This window comes from Rhinichthys klamathensis, unplaced genomic scaffold (assembly GCF_029890125.1).
Source record: "Rhinichthys klamathensis goyatoka isolate OS25496 unplaced genomic scaffold, OSU_Roscu_1.1 h1tg001008l_1, whole genome shotgun sequence".
Taxonomy (NCBI): domain Eukaryota; kingdom Metazoa; phylum Chordata; class Actinopteri; order Cypriniformes; family Leuciscidae; genus Rhinichthys; species Rhinichthys klamathensis.
In genome coordinates, this window is record NW_026607301.1 from 158,393 (window position 1) to 169,825 (window position 11,433).

General features: G+C 45.4%; 47 non-coding genes across 47 annotated transcripts; all 47 read right to left on the reverse strand.

Moving 5' to 3' along the window:
• Nucleotides 1-167: 167 nt before the first annotated feature.
• Nucleotides 168-286, reverse strand: LOC130079165 (5S ribosomal RNA). The gene has a single exon (XR_008806282.1). It is a non-coding gene; the product is annotated as a 5S ribosomal RNA (ribosomal RNA).
• Nucleotides 287-347: 61 nt separating this feature from the next.
• Nucleotides 348-466, reverse strand: LOC130079166 (5S ribosomal RNA). Its single transcript, XR_008806283.1, has one exon. It is a non-coding gene; the product is annotated as a 5S ribosomal RNA (ribosomal RNA).
• Nucleotides 467-639: 173 nt separating this feature from the next.
• On the reverse strand, nt 640-758 carry LOC130079301 (5S ribosomal RNA). The gene has a single exon (XR_008806405.1). It is a non-coding gene; the product is annotated as a 5S ribosomal RNA (ribosomal RNA).
• A 61-nt stretch (nt 759-819) lies between these two features.
• On the reverse strand, nt 820-938 carry LOC130079168 (5S ribosomal RNA). The gene has a single exon (XR_008806284.1). It is a non-coding gene; the product is annotated as a 5S ribosomal RNA (ribosomal RNA).
• Nucleotides 939-1,113: 175 nt separating this feature from the next.
• On the reverse strand, nt 1,114-1,232 carry LOC130079169 (5S ribosomal RNA). Its single transcript, XR_008806285.1, has one exon. It is a non-coding gene; the product is annotated as a 5S ribosomal RNA (ribosomal RNA).
• A 61-nt stretch (nt 1,233-1,293) lies between these two features.
• Nucleotides 1,294-1,412, reverse strand: LOC130079170 (5S ribosomal RNA). Its single transcript, XR_008806286.1, has one exon. It is a non-coding gene; the product is annotated as a 5S ribosomal RNA (ribosomal RNA).
• A 61-nt stretch (nt 1,413-1,473) lies between these two features.
• On the reverse strand, nt 1,474-1,592 carry LOC130079172 (5S ribosomal RNA). The gene has a single exon (XR_008806288.1). It is a non-coding gene; the product is annotated as a 5S ribosomal RNA (ribosomal RNA).
• Nucleotides 1,593-1,765: 173 nt separating this feature from the next.
• LOC130079173 (5S ribosomal RNA) lies at nt 1,766-1,884 on the reverse strand. The gene has a single exon (XR_008806289.1). It is a non-coding gene; the product is annotated as a 5S ribosomal RNA (ribosomal RNA).
• Nucleotides 1,885-2,057: 173 nt separating this feature from the next.
• LOC130079174 (5S ribosomal RNA) lies at nt 2,058-2,176 on the reverse strand. Its single transcript, XR_008806290.1, has one exon. It is a non-coding gene; the product is annotated as a 5S ribosomal RNA (ribosomal RNA).
• A 173-nt stretch (nt 2,177-2,349) lies between these two features.
• LOC130079302 (5S ribosomal RNA) lies at nt 2,350-2,468 on the reverse strand. The gene has a single exon (XR_008806406.1). It is a non-coding gene; the product is annotated as a 5S ribosomal RNA (ribosomal RNA).
• Nucleotides 2,469-2,529: 61 nt separating this feature from the next.
• LOC130079261 (5S ribosomal RNA) lies at nt 2,530-2,648 on the reverse strand. The gene has a single exon (XR_008806370.1). It is a non-coding gene; the product is annotated as a 5S ribosomal RNA (ribosomal RNA).
• A 61-nt stretch (nt 2,649-2,709) lies between these two features.
• Nucleotides 2,710-2,828, reverse strand: LOC130079175 (5S ribosomal RNA). Its single transcript, XR_008806291.1, has one exon. It is a non-coding gene; the product is annotated as a 5S ribosomal RNA (ribosomal RNA).
• A 61-nt stretch (nt 2,829-2,889) lies between these two features.
• On the reverse strand, nt 2,890-3,008 carry LOC130079176 (5S ribosomal RNA). The gene has a single exon (XR_008806292.1). It is a non-coding gene; the product is annotated as a 5S ribosomal RNA (ribosomal RNA).
• A 61-nt stretch (nt 3,009-3,069) lies between these two features.
• On the reverse strand, nt 3,070-3,188 carry LOC130079177 (5S ribosomal RNA). Its single transcript, XR_008806293.1, has one exon. It is a non-coding gene; the product is annotated as a 5S ribosomal RNA (ribosomal RNA).
• A 175-nt stretch (nt 3,189-3,363) lies between these two features.
• LOC130079179 (5S ribosomal RNA) lies at nt 3,364-3,482 on the reverse strand. Its single transcript, XR_008806294.1, has one exon. It is a non-coding gene; the product is annotated as a 5S ribosomal RNA (ribosomal RNA).
• Nucleotides 3,483-3,655: 173 nt separating this feature from the next.
• On the reverse strand, nt 3,656-3,774 carry LOC130079180 (5S ribosomal RNA). The gene has a single exon (XR_008806295.1). It is a non-coding gene; the product is annotated as a 5S ribosomal RNA (ribosomal RNA).
• A 173-nt stretch (nt 3,775-3,947) lies between these two features.
• On the reverse strand, nt 3,948-4,066 carry LOC130079181 (5S ribosomal RNA). The gene has a single exon (XR_008806296.1). It is a non-coding gene; the product is annotated as a 5S ribosomal RNA (ribosomal RNA).
• Nucleotides 4,067-4,127: 61 nt separating this feature from the next.
• Nucleotides 4,128-4,246, reverse strand: LOC130079182 (5S ribosomal RNA). The gene has a single exon (XR_008806297.1). It is a non-coding gene; the product is annotated as a 5S ribosomal RNA (ribosomal RNA).
• Nucleotides 4,247-4,421: 175 nt separating this feature from the next.
• On the reverse strand, nt 4,422-4,540 carry LOC130079184 (5S ribosomal RNA). Its single transcript, XR_008806299.1, has one exon. It is a non-coding gene; the product is annotated as a 5S ribosomal RNA (ribosomal RNA).
• A 61-nt stretch (nt 4,541-4,601) lies between these two features.
• Nucleotides 4,602-4,720, reverse strand: LOC130079185 (5S ribosomal RNA). The gene has a single exon (XR_008806300.1). It is a non-coding gene; the product is annotated as a 5S ribosomal RNA (ribosomal RNA).
• A 173-nt stretch (nt 4,721-4,893) lies between these two features.
• On the reverse strand, nt 4,894-5,012 carry LOC130079303 (5S ribosomal RNA). Its single transcript, XR_008806407.1, has one exon. It is a non-coding gene; the product is annotated as a 5S ribosomal RNA (ribosomal RNA).
• Nucleotides 5,013-5,073: 61 nt separating this feature from the next.
• LOC130079186 (5S ribosomal RNA) lies at nt 5,074-5,192 on the reverse strand. Its single transcript, XR_008806301.1, has one exon. It is a non-coding gene; the product is annotated as a 5S ribosomal RNA (ribosomal RNA).
• A 175-nt stretch (nt 5,193-5,367) lies between these two features.
• On the reverse strand, nt 5,368-5,486 carry LOC130079187 (5S ribosomal RNA). Its single transcript, XR_008806302.1, has one exon. It is a non-coding gene; the product is annotated as a 5S ribosomal RNA (ribosomal RNA).
• Nucleotides 5,487-5,547: 61 nt separating this feature from the next.
• LOC130079188 (5S ribosomal RNA) lies at nt 5,548-5,666 on the reverse strand. Its single transcript, XR_008806303.1, has one exon. It is a non-coding gene; the product is annotated as a 5S ribosomal RNA (ribosomal RNA).
• A 61-nt stretch (nt 5,667-5,727) lies between these two features.
• LOC130079190 (5S ribosomal RNA) lies at nt 5,728-5,846 on the reverse strand. Its single transcript, XR_008806304.1, has one exon. It is a non-coding gene; the product is annotated as a 5S ribosomal RNA (ribosomal RNA).
• Nucleotides 5,847-6,019: 173 nt separating this feature from the next.
• On the reverse strand, nt 6,020-6,138 carry LOC130079191 (5S ribosomal RNA). Its single transcript, XR_008806305.1, has one exon. It is a non-coding gene; the product is annotated as a 5S ribosomal RNA (ribosomal RNA).
• A 173-nt stretch (nt 6,139-6,311) lies between these two features.
• Nucleotides 6,312-6,430, reverse strand: LOC130079192 (5S ribosomal RNA). Its single transcript, XR_008806306.1, has one exon. It is a non-coding gene; the product is annotated as a 5S ribosomal RNA (ribosomal RNA).
• Nucleotides 6,431-6,603: 173 nt separating this feature from the next.
• Nucleotides 6,604-6,722, reverse strand: LOC130079304 (5S ribosomal RNA). Its single transcript, XR_008806408.1, has one exon. It is a non-coding gene; the product is annotated as a 5S ribosomal RNA (ribosomal RNA).
• A 61-nt stretch (nt 6,723-6,783) lies between these two features.
• Nucleotides 6,784-6,902, reverse strand: LOC130079262 (5S ribosomal RNA). The gene has a single exon (XR_008806371.1). It is a non-coding gene; the product is annotated as a 5S ribosomal RNA (ribosomal RNA).
• A 61-nt stretch (nt 6,903-6,963) lies between these two features.
• On the reverse strand, nt 6,964-7,082 carry LOC130079193 (5S ribosomal RNA). Its single transcript, XR_008806307.1, has one exon. It is a non-coding gene; the product is annotated as a 5S ribosomal RNA (ribosomal RNA).
• A 61-nt stretch (nt 7,083-7,143) lies between these two features.
• On the reverse strand, nt 7,144-7,262 carry LOC130079194 (5S ribosomal RNA). The gene has a single exon (XR_008806308.1). It is a non-coding gene; the product is annotated as a 5S ribosomal RNA (ribosomal RNA).
• Nucleotides 7,263-7,435: 173 nt separating this feature from the next.
• On the reverse strand, nt 7,436-7,554 carry LOC130079196 (5S ribosomal RNA). The gene has a single exon (XR_008806310.1). It is a non-coding gene; the product is annotated as a 5S ribosomal RNA (ribosomal RNA).
• A 172-nt stretch (nt 7,555-7,726) lies between these two features.
• On the reverse strand, nt 7,727-7,845 carry LOC130079197 (5S ribosomal RNA). The gene has a single exon (XR_008806311.1). It is a non-coding gene; the product is annotated as a 5S ribosomal RNA (ribosomal RNA).
• A 61-nt stretch (nt 7,846-7,906) lies between these two features.
• Nucleotides 7,907-8,025, reverse strand: LOC130079198 (5S ribosomal RNA). Its single transcript, XR_008806312.1, has one exon. It is a non-coding gene; the product is annotated as a 5S ribosomal RNA (ribosomal RNA).
• A 175-nt stretch (nt 8,026-8,200) lies between these two features.
• LOC130079199 (5S ribosomal RNA) lies at nt 8,201-8,319 on the reverse strand. Its single transcript, XR_008806313.1, has one exon. It is a non-coding gene; the product is annotated as a 5S ribosomal RNA (ribosomal RNA).
• Nucleotides 8,320-8,492: 173 nt separating this feature from the next.
• On the reverse strand, nt 8,493-8,611 carry LOC130079201 (5S ribosomal RNA). The gene has a single exon (XR_008806314.1). It is a non-coding gene; the product is annotated as a 5S ribosomal RNA (ribosomal RNA).
• A 173-nt stretch (nt 8,612-8,784) lies between these two features.
• On the reverse strand, nt 8,785-8,903 carry LOC130079203 (5S ribosomal RNA). Its single transcript, XR_008806316.1, has one exon. It is a non-coding gene; the product is annotated as a 5S ribosomal RNA (ribosomal RNA).
• Nucleotides 8,904-8,964: 61 nt separating this feature from the next.
• On the reverse strand, nt 8,965-9,083 carry LOC130079204 (5S ribosomal RNA). Its single transcript, XR_008806317.1, has one exon. It is a non-coding gene; the product is annotated as a 5S ribosomal RNA (ribosomal RNA).
• A 175-nt stretch (nt 9,084-9,258) lies between these two features.
• LOC130079339 (5S ribosomal RNA) lies at nt 9,259-9,377 on the reverse strand. The gene has a single exon (XR_008806443.1). It is a non-coding gene; the product is annotated as a 5S ribosomal RNA (ribosomal RNA).
• A 61-nt stretch (nt 9,378-9,438) lies between these two features.
• Nucleotides 9,439-9,557, reverse strand: LOC130079205 (5S ribosomal RNA). The gene has a single exon (XR_008806318.1). It is a non-coding gene; the product is annotated as a 5S ribosomal RNA (ribosomal RNA).
• A 173-nt stretch (nt 9,558-9,730) lies between these two features.
• Nucleotides 9,731-9,849, reverse strand: LOC130079305 (5S ribosomal RNA). The gene has a single exon (XR_008806409.1). It is a non-coding gene; the product is annotated as a 5S ribosomal RNA (ribosomal RNA).
• A 61-nt stretch (nt 9,850-9,910) lies between these two features.
• On the reverse strand, nt 9,911-10,029 carry LOC130079206 (5S ribosomal RNA). The gene has a single exon (XR_008806319.1). It is a non-coding gene; the product is annotated as a 5S ribosomal RNA (ribosomal RNA).
• Nucleotides 10,030-10,205: 176 nt separating this feature from the next.
• On the reverse strand, nt 10,206-10,324 carry LOC130079207 (5S ribosomal RNA). The gene has a single exon (XR_008806320.1). It is a non-coding gene; the product is annotated as a 5S ribosomal RNA (ribosomal RNA).
• A 61-nt stretch (nt 10,325-10,385) lies between these two features.
• Nucleotides 10,386-10,504, reverse strand: LOC130079209 (5S ribosomal RNA). The gene has a single exon (XR_008806322.1). It is a non-coding gene; the product is annotated as a 5S ribosomal RNA (ribosomal RNA).
• A 61-nt stretch (nt 10,505-10,565) lies between these two features.
• LOC130079210 (5S ribosomal RNA) lies at nt 10,566-10,684 on the reverse strand. Its single transcript, XR_008806323.1, has one exon. It is a non-coding gene; the product is annotated as a 5S ribosomal RNA (ribosomal RNA).
• Nucleotides 10,685-10,857: 173 nt separating this feature from the next.
• LOC130079212 (5S ribosomal RNA) lies at nt 10,858-10,976 on the reverse strand. The gene has a single exon (XR_008806325.1). It is a non-coding gene; the product is annotated as a 5S ribosomal RNA (ribosomal RNA).
• Nucleotides 10,977-11,149: 173 nt separating this feature from the next.
• Nucleotides 11,150-11,268, reverse strand: LOC130079213 (5S ribosomal RNA). The gene has a single exon (XR_008806326.1). It is a non-coding gene; the product is annotated as a 5S ribosomal RNA (ribosomal RNA).
• Between the last annotated feature and the right edge of the window lie 165 nt (nt 11,269-11,433).

An 11,433-nucleotide genomic window follows, 5' to 3' on the forward strand; every position in this document is an offset into this window, starting at 1 on the left:
CTGCCAAAATCGGGCTTTTTGAAGAAAAAATTAAGAGACACTTTCAGGGTTTCTGAAGAAGCGCAGAGACCATTTCAGGCTGTTTGAAGAAACAAAGAGACTATGTCCAGCTTTTTGAAGAAGCTCAGTGACTCTTTTTTTTTTTGTTGTTTTTTTTTAAACAAAAAAGCTTACAGCACCTGGTATTCCCAGGCGGTCTCCCATCCAAGTACTAACCAGGCCCGACCCTGCTTAGCTTCCGAGATCAGACGAGATCGGGCGTGCTCAAGGTGGTATGGCCGTAAGCGAAAACTGCTGCCAAAATCGGCCTATTTAAAAGGTTAGAACATTAGTGAAGTAAACTAAAAAGCTTACAGCACCTGGTATTCCCAGGCGGTCTCCCATCCAAGTACTAACCAGGCCCGACCCTGCTTAGCTTCCGAGATCAGACGAGATCGGGCGTGCTCAAGGTGGTATGGCCGTAAGCGAAAACTGCTGCCAAAATCGGGCTTTTTGAAGAAAAAATTAAGAGACACTTTCAGGGTTTTTGAAGAAGCTCAGAGACCATTTCAGGCTGTTTGAAGAAACAAAGAGACTATGTCCAGCTTTTTGAAGAAGCTCAGTGACTCTTTTTTTTTTTTTTTTTTTTTTAAACAAAAAAGCTTACAGCACCTGGTATTCCTAGGCGGTCTCCCATCCAAGTACTAACCAGGCCCGACCCTGCTTAGCTTCCGAGATCAGACGAGATCGGGCGTGCTCAAGGTGGTATGGCCGTAAGCGAAAACTGCTGCCAAAATCGGCCTATTTAAAAGGTTAGAACATTAGTGAAGTAAACTAAAAAGCTTACAGCACCTGGTATTCCCAGGCGGTCTCCCATCCAAGTACTAACCAGGCCCGACCCTGCTTAGCTTCCGAGATCAGACGAGATCGGGCGTGCTCAAGGTGGTATGGCCGTAAGCGAAAACTGCTGCCAAAATCGGGCTTTTTGAAGAAAAAATTAAGAGACACTTTCAGGGTTTCTGAAGAAGCTCAGAGACCATTTCAGGCTGTTTGAAGAAACAAAGAGACTATGTCCAGCTTTTTGAAGAAGCTCAGTGACTCTTTTTTTTTTTTTTTTTTTTTTTTAAACAAAAAAGCTTACAGCACCTGGTATTCCCAGGCGGTCTCCCATCCAAGTACTAACCAGGCCCGACCCTGCTTAGCTTCCGAGATCAGACGAGATCGGGCGTGCTCAAGGTGGTATGGCCGTAAGCGAAAACTGCTGCCAAAATCGGCCTATTTAAAAGGTTAGAACATTAGTGAAGTAAACAAAAAAGCTTACAGCACCTGGTATTCCCAGGCGGTCTCCCATCCAAGTACTAACCAGGCCCGACCCTGCTTAGCTTCCGAGATCAGACGAGATCGGGCGTGCTCAAGGTGGTATGGCCGTAAGCGAAAACTGCTGCCAAAATCGGCCTATTTAAAAGGTTAGAACATTAGTGAAGTAAACTAAAAAGCTTACAGCACCTGGTATTCCCAGGCGGTCTCCCATCCAAGTACTAACCAGGCCCGACCCTGCTTAGCTTCCGAGATCAGACGAGATCGGGCGTGCTCAAGGTGGTATGGCCGTAAGCAAAAACTGCTGCCAAAATCGGGCTTTTTGAAGAAAAAATTAAGAGACACTTTCAGGGTTTCTGAAGAAGCTCAGAGACCATTTCAGGCTGTTTGAAGAAACAAAGAGACTATGTCCAGCTTTTTGAAGAAGCTCAGTGACTCTTTTTTTTTTTTTTTTTTTTTTAAACAAAAAAGCTTACAGCACCTGGTATTCCCAGGCGGTCTCCCATCCAAGTACTAACCAGGCCCGACCCTGCTTAGCTTCCGAGATCAGACGAGATCGGGCGTGCTCAAGGTGGTATGGCCGTAAGCGAAAACTGCTGCCAAAATCGGGCTTTTTGAAGAAAAAATTAAGAGACACTTTCAGGGTTTCTGAAGAAGCTCAGAGACCATTTCAGGCTGTTTGAAGAAACAAAGAGACTATGTCCAGCTTTTTGAAGAAGCTCAGTGACTCTTTTTTTTTTTTTTTTTTTTTTAAACAAAAAAGCTTACAGCACCTGGTATTCCCAGGCGGTCTCCCATCCAAGTACTAACCAGGCCCGACCCTGCTTAGCTTCCGAGATCAGACGAGATCGGGCGTGCTCAAGGTGGTATGGCCGTAAGCGAAAACTGCTGCCAAAATCGGGCTTTTTGAAGAAAAAATTAAGAGACACTTTCAGGGTTTTTGAAGAAGCTCAGAGACCATTTCAGGCTGTTTGAAGAAACAAAGAGACTATGTCCAGCTTTTTGAAGAAGCTCAGTGACTCTTTTTTTTTTTTTTTTTTTTTTAAACAAAAAAGCTTACAGCACCTGGTATTCCTAGGCGGTCTCCCATCCAAGTACTAACCAGGCCCGACCCTGCTTAGCTTCCGAGATCAGACGAGATCGGGCGTGCTCAAGGTGGTATGGCCGTAAGCGAAAACTGCTGCCAAAATCGGCCTATTTAAAAGGTTAGAACATTAGTGAAGTAAACTAAAAAGCTTACAGCACCTGGAATTCCCAGGCGGTCTCCCATCCAAGTACTAACCAGGCCCGACCCTGCTTAGCTTCCGAGATCAGACGAGATCGGGCGTGCTCAAGGTGGTATGGCCGTAAGCGACAACTGCTGCCAAAATCGGCCTATTTAAAAGGTTAGAACATTAGTGAAGTAAACTAAAAAGCTTACAGCACCTGGTATTCCCAGGCGGTCTCCCATCCAAGTACTAACCAGGCCCGACCCTGCTTAGCTTCCGAGATCAGACGAGATCGGGCGTGCTCAAGGTGGTATGGCCGTAAGCGAAAACTGCTGCCAAAATCGGCCTATTTAAAAGGTTAGAACATTAGTGAAGTAAACTAAAAAGCTTACAGCACCTGGTATTCCCAGGCGGTCTCCCATCCAAGTACTAACCAGGCCCGACCCTGCTTAGCTTCCGAGATCAGACGAGATCGGGCGTGCTCAAGGTGGTATGGCCGTAAGCGAAAACTGCTGCCAAAATCGGCCTATTTAAAAGGTTAGAACATTAGTGAAGTAAACTAAAAAGCTTACAGCACCTGGTATTCCCAGGCGGTCTCCCATCCAAGTACTAACCAGGCCCGACCCTGCTTAGCTTCCGAGATCAGACGAGATCGGGCGTGCTCAAGGTGGTATGGCCGTAAGCGAAAACTGCTGCCAAAATCGGGCTTTTTGAAGAAAAAATTAAGAGACACTTTCAGGGTTTCTGAAGAAGCGCAGAGACCATTTCAGGCTGTTTGAAGAAACAAAGAGACTATGTCCAGCTTTTTGAAGAAGCTCAGTGACTCTTTTTTTTTTTGTTGTTTTTTTTTAAACAAAAAAGCTTACAGCACCTGGTATTCCCAGGCGGTCTCCCATCCAAGTACTAACCAGGCCCGACCCTGCTTAGCTTCCGAGATCAGACGAGATCGGGCGTGCTCAAGGTGGTATGGCCGTAAGCGAAAACTGCTGCCAAAATCGGGCTTTTTGAAGAAAAAATTAAGAGACACTTTCAGGGTTTCTGAAGAAGCTCAGAGACCATTTCAGGCTGTTTGAAGAAACAAAGAGACTATGTCCAGCTTTTTGAAGAAGCTCAGTGACTCTTTTTTTTTTTTTTTTTTTTTTAAACAAAAAAGCTTACAGCACCTGGTATTCCCAGGCGGTCTCCCATCCAAGTACTAACCAGGCCCGACCCTGCTTAGCTTCCGAGATCAGACGAGATCGGGCGTGCTCAAGGTGGTATGGCCGTAAGCGAAAACTGCTGCCAAAATCGGGCTTTTTGAGGAAAAAATTAAGAGACACTTTCAGGGTTTCTGAAGAAGCTCAGAGACCATTTCAGGCTGTTTGAAGAAACAAAGAGACTATGTCCAGCTTTTTGAAGAAGCTCAGTGACTCTTTTTTTTTTTTTTTTTTTTTTAAACAAAAAAGCTTACAGCACCTGGTATTCCCAGGCGGTCTCCCATCCAAGTACTAACCAGGCCCGACCCTGCTTAGCTTCCGAGATCAGACGAGATCGGGCGTGCTCAAGGTGGTATGGCCGTAAGCGAAAACTGCTGCCAAAATCGGCCTATTTAAAAGGTTAGAACATTAGTGAAGTAAACTAAAAAGCTTACAGCACCTGGTATTCCCAGGCGGTCTCCCATCCAAGTACTAACCAGGCCCGACCCTGCTTAGCTTCCGAGATCAGACGAGATCGGGCGTGCTCAAGGTGGTATGGCCGTAAGCGAAAACTGCTGCCAAAATCGGGCTTTTTGAAGAAAAAATTAAGAGACACTTTCAGGGTTTCTGAAGAAGCGCAGAGACCATTTCAGGCTGTTTGAAGAAACAAAGAGACTATGTCCAGCTTTTTGAAGAAGCTCAGTGACTCTTTTTTTTTTTGTTGTTTTTTTTTAAACAAAAAAGCTTACAGCACCTGGTATTCCCAGGCGGTCTCCCATCCAAGTACTAACCAGGCCCGACCCTGCTTAGCTTCCGAGATCAGACGAGATCGGGCGTGCTCAAGGTGGTATGGCCGTAAGCGAAAACTGCTGCCAAAATCGGCCTATTTAAAAGGTTAGAACATTAGTGAAGTAAACTAAAAAGCTTACAGCACCTGGTATTCCCAGGCGGTCTCCCATCCAAGTACTAACCAGGCCCGACCCTGCTTAGCTTCCGAGATCAGACGAGATCGGGCGTGCTCAAGGTGGTATGGCCGTAAGCGAAAACTGCTGCCAAAATCGGGCTTTTTGAAGAAAAAATTAAGAGACACTTTCAGGGTTTTTGAAGAAGCTCAGAGACCATTTCAGGCTGTTTGAAGAAACAAAGAGACTATGTCCAGCTTTTTGAAGAAGCTCAGTGACTCTTTTTTTTTTTTTTTTTTTTTTAAACAAAAAAGCTTACAGCACCTGGTATTCCTAGGCGGTCTCCCATCCAAGTACTAACCAGGCCCGACCCTGCTTAGCTTCCGAGATCAGACGAGATCGGGCGTGCTCAAGGTGGTATGGCCGTAAGCGAAAACTGCTGCCAAAATCGGCCTATTTAAAAGGTTAGAACATTAGTGAAGTAAACTAAAAAGCTTACAGCACCTGGTATTCCCAGGCGGTCTCCCATCCAAGTACTAACCAGGCCCGACCCTGCTTAGCTTCCGAGATCAGACGAGATCGGGCGTGCTCAAGGTGGTATGGCCGTAAGCGAAAACTGCTGCCAAAATCGGGCTTTTTGAAGAAAAAATTAAGAGACACTTTCAGGGTTTCTGAAGAAGCTCAGAGACCATTTCAGGCTGTTTGAAGAAACAAAGAGACTATGTCCAGCTTTTTGAAGAAGCTCAGTGACTCTTTTTTTTTTTTTTTTTTTTTTTTAAACAAAAAAGCTTACAGCACCTGGTATTCCCAGGCGGTCTCCCATCCAAGTACTAACCAGGCCCGACCCTGCTTAGCTTCCGAGATCAGACGAGATCGGGCGTGCTCAAGGTGGTATGGCCGTAAGCGAAAACTGCTGCCAAAATCGGCCTATTTAAAAGGTTAGAACATTAGTGAAGTAAACAAAAAAGCTTACAGCACCTGGTATTCCCAGGCGGTCTCCCATCCAAGTACTAACCAGGCCCGACCCTGCTTAGCTTCCGAGATCAGACGAGATCGGGCGTGCTCAAGGTGGTATGGCCGTAAGCGAAAACTGCTGCCAAAATCGGCCTATTTAAAAGGTTAGAACATTAGTGAAGTAAACTAAAAAGCTTACAGCACCTGGTATTCCCAGGCGGTCTCCCATCCAAGTACTAACCAGGCCCGACCCTGCTTAGCTTCCGAGATCAGACGAGATCGGGCGTGCTCAAGGTGGTATGGCCGTAAGCAAAAACTGCTGCCAAAATCGGGCTTTTTGAAGAAAAAATTAAGAGACACTTTCAGGGTTTCTGAAGAAGCTCAGAGACCATTTCAGGCTGTTTGAAGAAACAAAGAGACTATGTCCAGCTTTTTGAAGAAGCTCAGTGACTCTTTTTTTTTTTTTTTTTTTTTTAAACAAAAAAGCTTACAGCACCTGGTATTCCCAGGCGGTCTCCCATCCAAGTACTAACCAGGCCCGACCCTGCTTAGCTTCCGAGATCAGACGAGATCGGGCGTGCTCAAGGTGGTATGGCCGTAAGCGAAAACTGCTGCCAAAATCGGGCTTTTTGAAGAAAAAATTAAGAGACACTTTCAGGGTTTCTGAAGAAGCTCAGAGACCATTTCAGGCTGTTTGAAGAAACAAAGAGACTATGTCCAGCTTTTTGAAGAAGCTCAGTGACTCTTTTTTTTTTTTTTTTTTTTTTAAACAAAAAAGCTTACAGCACCTGGTATTCCCAGGCGGTCTCCCATCCAAGTACTAACCAGGCCCGACCCTGCTTAGCTTCCGAGATCAGACGAGATCGGGCGTGCTCAAGGTGGTATGGCCGTAAGCGAAAACTGCTGCCAAAATCGGGCTTTTTGAAGAAAAAATTAAGAGACACTTTCAGGGTTTTTGAAGAAGCTCAGAGACCATTTCAGGCTGTTTGAAGAAACAAAGAGACTATGTCCAGCTTTTTGAAGAAGCTCAGTGACTCTTTTTTTTTTTTTTTTTTTTTTAAACAAAAAAGCTTACAGCACCTGGTATTCCTAGGCGGTCTCCCATCCAAGTACTAACCAGGCCCGACCCTGCTTAGCTTCCGAGATCAGACGAGATCGGGCGTGCTCAAGGTGGTATGGCCGTAAGCGAAAACTGCTGCCAAAATCGGCCTATTTAAAAGGTTAGAACATTAGTGAAGTAAACTAAAAAGCTTACAGCACCTGGAATTCCCAGGCGGTCTCCCATCCAAGTACTAACCAGGCCCGACCCTGCTTAGCTTCCGAGATCAGACGAGATCGGGCGTGCTCAAGGTGGTATGGCCGTAAGCGACAACTGCTGCCAAAATCGGCCTATTTAAAAGGTTAGAACATTAGTGAAGTAAACTAAAAAGCTTACAGCACCTGGTATTCCCAGGCGGTCTCCCATCCAAGTACTAACCAGGCCCGACCCTGCTTAGCTTCCGAGATCAGACGAGATCGGGCGTGCTCAAGGTGGTATGGCCGTAAGCGAAAACTGCTGCCAAAATCGGCCTATTTAAAAGGTTAGAACATTAGTGAAGTAAACTAAAAAGCTTACAGCACCTGGTATTCCCAGGCGGTCTCCCATCCAAGTACTAACCAGGCCCGACCCTGCTTAGCTTCCGAGATCAGACGAGATCGGGCGTGCTCAAGGTGGTATGGCCGTAAGCGAAAACTGCTGCCAAAATCGGGCTTTTTGAAGAAAAAATTAAGAGACACTTTCAGGGTTTCTGAAGAAGCTCAGAGACCATTTCAGGCTGTTTGAAGAAACAAAGAGACTATGTCCAGCTTTTTGAAGAAGCTCAGTGACTCTTTTTTTTTTTTTTTTTTTTTTAAACAAAAAAGCTTACAGCACCTGGTATTCCCAGGCGGTCTCCCATCCAAGTACTAACCAGGCCCGACCCTGCTTAGCTTCCGAGATCAGACGAGATCGGGCGTGCTCAAGGTGGTATGGCCGTAAGCGAAAACTGCTGCCAAAATCGGGCTTTTTGAGGAAAAAATTAAGAGACACTTTCAGGGTTTCTGAAGAAGCTCAGAGACCATTTCAGGCTGTTTGAAGAAACAAAGAGACTATGTCCAGCTTTTTGAAGAAGCTCAGTGACTCTTTTTTTTTTTTTTTTTTTTTAAACAAAAAAGCTTACAGCACCTGGTATTCCCAGGCGGTCTCCCATCCAAGTACTAACCAGGCCCGACCCTGCTTAGCTTCCGAGATCAGACGAGATCGGGCGTGCTCAAGGTGGTATGGCCGTAAGCGAAAACTGCTGCCAAAATCGGCCTATTTAAAAGGTTAGAACATTAGTGAAGTAAACTAAAAAGCTTACAGCACCTGGTATTCCCAGGCGGTCTCCCATCCAAGTACTAACCAGGCCCGACCCTGCTTAGCTTCCGAGATCAGACGAGATCGGGCGTGCTCAAGGTGGTATGGCCGTAAGCGAAAACTGCTGCCAAAATCGGGCTTTTTGAAGAAAAAATTAAGAGACACTTTCAGGGTTTCTGAAGAAGCGCAGAGACCATTTCAGGCTGTTTGAAGAAACAAAGAGACTATGTCCAGCTTTTTGAAGAAGCTCAGTGACTCTTTTTTTTTTTGTTGTTTTTTTTTAAACAAAAAAGCTTACAGCACCTGGTATTCCCAGGCGGTCTCCCATCCAAGTACTAACCAGGCCCGACCCTGCTTAGCTTCCGAGATCAGACGAGATCGGGCGTGCTCAAGGTGGTATGGCCGTAAGCGAAAACTGCTGCCAAAATCGGGCTTTTTGAAGAAAAAATTAAGAGACACTTTCAGGGTTTCTGAAGAAGCTCAGAGACCATTTCAGGCTGTTTGAAGAAACAAAGAGACTATGTCCAGCTTTTTGAAGAAGCTCAGTGACTCTTTTTTTTTTTTTTTTTTTTTTAAACAAAAAAGCTTACAGCACCTGGTATTCCCAGGCGGTCTCCCATCCAAGTACTAACCAGGCCCGACCCTGCTTAGCTTCCGAGATCAGACGAGATCGGGCGTGCTCAAGGTGGTATGGCCGTAAGCGAAAACTGCTGCCAAAATCGGGCTTTTTGAGGAAAAAATTAAGAGACACTTTCAGGGTTTCTGAAGAAGCTCAGAGACCATTTCAGGCTGTTTGAAGAAACAAAGAGACTATGTCCAGCTTTTTGAAGAAGCTCAGTGACTCTTTTTTTTTTTTTTTTTTTTTTAAACAAAAAAGCTTACAGCACCTGGTATTCCCAGGCGGTCTCCCATCCAAGTACTAACCAGGCCCGACCCTGCTTAGCTTCCGAGATCAGACGAGATCGGGCGTGCTCAAGGTGGTATGGCCGTAAGCGAAAACTGCTGCCAAAATCGGCCTATTTAAAAGGTTAGAACATTAGTGAAGTAAACTAAAAAGCTTACAGCACCTGGTATTCCCAGGCGGTCTCCCATCCAAGTACTAACCAGGCCCGACCCTGCTTAGCTTCCGAGATCAGACGAGATCGGGCGTGCTCAAGGTGGTATGGCCGTAAGCGAAAACTGCTGCCAAAATCGGGCTTTTTGAAGAAAAAATTAAGAGACACTTTCAGGGTTTCTGAAGAAGCGCAGAGACCATTTCAGGCTGTTTGAAGAAACAAAGAGACTATGTCCAGCTTTTTGAAGAAGCTCAGTGACTCTTTTTTTTTTTGTTGTTTTTTTTTAAACAAAAAAGCTTACAGCACCTGGTATTCCCAGGCGGTCTCCCATCCAAGTACTAACCAGGCGCGACCCTGCTTAGCTTCCGAGATCAGACGAGATCGGGCGTGCTCAAGGTGGTATGGCCGTAAGCGAAAACTGCTGCCAAAATCGGCCTATTTAAAAGGTTAGAACATTAGTGAAGTAAACTAAAAAGCTTACAGCACCTGGTATTCCCAGGCGGTCTCCCATCCAAGTACTAACCAGGCCCGACCCTGCTTAGCTTCCGAGATCAGACGAGATCGGGCGTGCTCAAGGTGGTATGGCCGTAAGCGAAAACTGCTGCCAAAATCGGGCTTTTTGAAGAAAAAATTAAGAGACACTTTCAGGGTTTTTGAAGAAGCTCAGAGACCATTTCAGGCTGTTTGAAGAAACAAAGAGACTATGTCCAGCTTTTTGAAGAAGCTCAGTGACTCTTTTTTTTTTTTTTTTTTTTTTAAACAAAAAAGCTTACAGCACCTGGTATTCCTAGGCGGTCTCCCATCCAAGTACTAACCAGGCCCGACCCTGCTTAGCTTCCGAGATCAGACGAGATCGGGCGTGCTCAAGGTGGTATGGCCGTAAGCGAAAACTGCTGCCAAAATCGGCCTATTTAAAAGGTTAGAACATTAGTGAAGTAAACTAAAAAGCTTACAGCACCTGGTATTCCCAGGCGGTCTCCCATCCAAGTACTAACCAGGCCCGACCCTGCTTAGCTTCCGAGATCAGACGAGATCGGGCGTGCTCAAGGTGGTATGGCCGTAAGCGAAAACTGCTGCCAAAATCGGGCTTTTTGAAGAAAAAATTAAGAGACACTTTCAGGGTTTCTGAAGAAGCTCAGAGACCATTTCAGGCTGTTTGAAGAAACAAAGAGACTATGTCCAGCTTTTTGAAGAAGCTCAGTGACTCTTTTTTTTTTTTTTTTTTTTTTTTTAAACAAAAAAGCTTACAGCACCTGGTATTCCCAGGCGGTCTCCCATCCAAGTACTAACCAGGCCCGACCCTGCTTAGCTTCCGAGATCAGACGAGATCGGGCGTGCTCAAGGTGGTATGGCCGTAAGCGAAAACTGCTGCCAAAATCGGCCTATTTAAAAGGTTAGAACATTAGTGAAGTAAACAAAAAAGCTTACAGCACCTGGTATTCCCAGGCGGTCTCCCATCCAAGTACTAACCAGGCCCGACCCTGCTTAGCTTCCGAGATCAGACGAGATCGGGCGTGCTCAAGGTGGTATGGCCGTAAGCGAAAACTGCTGCCAAAATCGGCCTATTTAAAAGGTTAGAACATTAGTGAAGTAAACTAAAAAGCTTACAGCACCTGGTATTCCCAGGCGGTCTCCCATCCAAGTACTAACCAGGCCCGACCCTGCTTAGCTTCCGAGATCAGACGAGATCGGGCGTGCTCAAGGTGGTATGGCCGTAAGCAAAAACTGCTGCCAAAATCGGGCTTTTTGAAGAAAAAATTAAGAGACACTTTCAGGGTTTCTGAAGAAGCTCAGAGACCATTTCAGGCTGTTTGAAGAAACAAAGAGACTATGTCCAGCTTTTTGAAGAAGCTCAGTGACTCTTTTTTTTTTTTTTTTTTTTTTAAACAAAAAAGCTTACAGCACCTGGTATTCCCAGGCGGTCTCCCATCCAAGTACTAACCAGGCCCGACCCTGCTTAGCTTCCGAGATCAGACGAGATCGGGCGTGCTCAAGGTGGTATGGCCGTAAGCGAAAACTGCTGCCAAAATCGGGCTTTTTGAAGAAAAAATTAAGAGACACTTTCAGGGTTTCTGAAGAAGCTCAGAGACCATTTCAGGCTGTTTGAAGAAACAAAGAGACTATGTCCAGCTTTTTGAAGAAGCTCAGTGACTCTTTTTTTTTTTTTTTTTTTTTTAAACAAAAAAGCTTACAGCACCTGGTATTCCCAGGCGGTCTCCCATCCAAGTACTAACCAGGCCCGACCCTGCTTAGCTTCCGAGATCAGACGAGATCGGGCGTGCTCAAGGTGGTATGGCCGTAAGCGAAAACTGCTGCCAAAATCGGGCTTTTTGAAGAAAAAATTAAGAGACACTTTCAGGGTTTTTGAAGAAGCTCAGAGACCATTTCAGGCTGTTTGAAGAAACAAAGAGACTATGTCCAGCTTTTTGAAGAAGCTCAGTGACTCTTTTTTTTTTTTTTTTTTTTTTA